This window comes from Lutra lutra, chromosome 14 (genome assembly GCF_902655055.1).
Source record: "Lutra lutra chromosome 14, mLutLut1.2, whole genome shotgun sequence".
In the NCBI taxonomy this organism is placed as follows: Eukaryota; Metazoa; Chordata; class Mammalia; order Carnivora; family Mustelidae; genus Lutra; species Lutra lutra.
The window spans coordinates 61,398,255-61,401,556 of NC_062291.1; the positions used below are offsets into that span (position 1 = coordinate 61,398,255).

Genomic DNA, 3,302 nt, shown 5'->3' on the forward strand with positions numbered 1-3,302 from the left:
AAGGATGAGTGAGGAGAGAAAGGAGTAAGAGCCGAGACTTAGGGAGGGACAGCACTCAGAGGGGTGGTTTTTAACCTTGGCATTTGGGTTAGCCAGGGAATTTGAGAAACATCCGTGTCTAGGCCCCATCCCAGACAAATATTCTGAATCTCTGGGGATAAGTTCTAAGAGTTCCTTAGACTGAGAACCAGTGACTCAGAGGGAGGGCAGAGGAACAGAAGACAGAGAAGGAATGTTCAGGAAGATAGGAAGAGTTTCAAGGAGGTAGAGTTTCAAAGCATCAAATTGTGCAGAATAGTAACAGTTAACCCCTGCCCAGAACTCACACTATGTCGGGGGCTCTACCTGAACTCCCTAAATCCTCCTAGAGACCCTGTGATGCACGTACTATTAGTATAATCCGTATTTTATTTATTTGACAGAAAGAGACACAGCAAGAGAGGGAACACAAGCAGGGGGATTGGGAGAGGGAGAAGCAGGCTTCCCACCAAGCAGGGAGCCCAAAGCAGGGCTTGATCCAAGGACCCTGGGATCATGACCAGAGCCTAAGACAGGCGCCCAACGACTGAGCCACCCAGGCACCCCTATAATCGATATTTTAATGATAAGGAAACAGAGGCACAGGGGTAGGGCTTGAACTCATGACCCTGAGATTAAGAGCTTCATGCTCTCCTGACTGAGTCAGCTAGGCACCGCTCTGCTCTGGATTTTGAAGGGTAATTTCCTTCCTCCTGGAGCCAAGTCATGCTACTCATAAGCAGAACCCAGATTCGAGCTCAGACAGGCCACCGCCGCGTCTGTGCTCCTGAATGCTGTGCCAGGTCACCTCTCCTGCAGTGGCCGGGTGAGGTGGTTTCAGCACAGAGCGGCTTGAAATAATCTTCCAAGGGGTGGGCTCTCCTTCTCCTCTTCTCCTTTCTCTTTTTTTCCATCTCTTTCCCTCTTTTCTCTCAGCCTAGGTCATTCAGGGCTACTCCTCACCCCCTTGGCCTTCTCCTGGCTGACGGGGCCAGGTGGGGCTGCTTCTCCTCTTTTCCACTTGCCAAGACAACACAGTCGGCCCCATGTCGGGTGGCCCCAATGGTAAGCCTCAGAGCCGATAGCCTCTGCACTCACCAGGCTGAGCTGAGCAACTTTCTAAACCTCCACGGTCTGGCAGGGGTGGGTGAAGCAGAAGAAATAGAGCTGCTGATCCTCCCGGATAGTAAGTCTTCTGGGAGGTAGATGAGAGATAGACCTTGAGCAGGGAGGAGGCTGGAATCCACATTCATGCAGAGGGGATGCGAGCCTAATCAGATACCTGGGATGTCCCCTACCTGTGAGCATAACCAGGAGTCTTCAAAAATGTCCTGTAAGGGTCACCACCAGAACTGGGTGGCAGTCTCTGGGGGCCTGGTGGGGTTTGGAAGCTCTGCAGGTGATTCTGAAGCATCGCCCAGGCTGAGAACCACAACCTCAAGAAAAGGGCTCTGGATAAGTACAAAAAGGCTCTGCTTCTAACCTTGGCTTTGTTACTTCCCACTGGATGGTCTTGGGAAACCCGCTGGACCTCTTGGCGCCTCAGTATTCTTTTATCTGTAAAATAGGGTAGTAATTTCGACCCTGCCTACTTTACACATGAGGTCATGATGCTTGGGTCGACCATGAGATGGGATGTGTTTTGTTAAGCACATAGGATGCTGTATAAAAGTGACATGAAATTAACTAATGCAGATTCAAAATATAAATAAGTATATGTGTTCATTTGGGACAGGTAGGCACATTTGAATAAACACACACACACACACACACCACACCAGACAGCTGCGGGTTGGGTTCTGAAAGCAGAGCTCTGGTTTTCTAGACATGGCCTATGTTATGTTTTTAGCCTTCAGAATGTGCCATTAAAATATGGAGAGAGGAGCTGGTGTGTGTGTGTGTGTGTGTGCATGTGTGTGTTTAAATGATTGCTGAAGTGCAGCATCATTTGAGTCTGCCTGTCAGCCTATCAGAAACGTCATCTATAACCTTCACTGTTTGCAGTTTAATCTCCCCTGCCTCCCCACGGGCCCTGTTCTGACATTTTAAACCCCATAAATGACAGTAGTGCTCTAAGCCATTTTGAAAAAAGCCAAGCATTTGGAAAAAACACACATAGAGACATACCCCTAAATTCCCCTTCCCCTGAACACATGCTCACTCACGCTCATAAGTGGAATCACACACATGCTCACATCCCCACGTTGGCTGATTTGGGAGAAGTCACAGATACAGCCAGCGGAAGTGCGCGTGCGTGACCACAGGATGCCGGCGGACAAAGACATGGCTGTGTACCTCCTGCCCGTGCACCCGTTCCCACGGGCACACTGCAGACCTACCTTTCTGCCACCAACCTCAAGTCCCATCCATTCTTCTGCTCCGTGGCCTTGAAAGACAGTGGAGGAATCCAGGGTCCTTGAAAGGCTGGTTCGGAGAGCAACGGGGTGACGTGGAAGGCTGAGGGGCCCCAAATCTTGGAGTCTAGTGTCAGGCAAAAACATATATGAGTAGGCTCAAGGTCTCTACTCTTGGGAAGCCCAGGGGTGGAAGGGGATTACTAAGCAGATTGTACCGACACTATCAGCAACCAGACATCTTACCACATTGGGAGACTAGAATGAAAAAAGAAAACCCAGAGCTACTTACTAAAAGGATGGACATGAGTGTAGAAGATGCTGGGAGTGAGCTCCATAGAGGCAGGTCCCTATCAGCTCCTGGGTGGATCCCTCAGGCCTGGCACTGGATCTGTAACATACCAGGAGCTCATAAATGCTTGTTGAATGAATGACTGAAAGGATGTGTAAGGGGCACCTGCGGGGTTCAGTTGGTTCAGTAACTGACTCTTGGTTTCGGCTCAGGTCATGATCTCAGGGTAGTTAAAGACAATTTCTTAGAAAAGAGGACTTCCTTTCCAGGACCGAGAGAGAGAGATGCCCATGTCACATCTGATAGCCGTTTGTTCCATGGGACGTGGCTGACTTTTCTCAATTTGGACTATGACTTTGCAGCAAGAGCTCCCCTCTCAAAGAAAAGACAGATTTCCACATGAAGTGGGAAGTGGGAGGAGTGGTGAAGTCGGATTACCTTTGTGCAGTCCTGGGGCATCTTCGTGAGCTGGTGGACTTTTCTCCTTATGTGCAAAGCCTATGTACTGCCAGAGGATAGTGACTCTGGGCAGCGTGCTTGATGCTGAGGGGCTCTGTGGATTCTTTGTGGCAGGGCTGGTTCCTGTGGCTCTCCCTCCCTCCACCTCAGGTTGTCATGTACTCTGAGGAACTGGTTTC

General features: G+C 49.9%; 1 long non-coding RNA gene across 1 annotated transcript; it reads right to left on the bottom strand.

The window, feature by feature from the left end:
- Window positions 1-696: 696 nt before the first annotated feature.
- On the bottom strand, window positions 697-3,012 carry LOC125084895 (uncharacterized). The gene is made up of 3 exons (XR_007122732.1): window positions 2,665-3,012; window positions 2,358-2,442; window positions 697-1,575 (listed from the first exon to the last, which is right to left on the bottom strand). It is a non-coding gene; the product is annotated as an uncharacterized LOC125084895 (long non-coding RNA).
- Window positions 3,013-3,302: the final 290 nt, after the last annotated feature.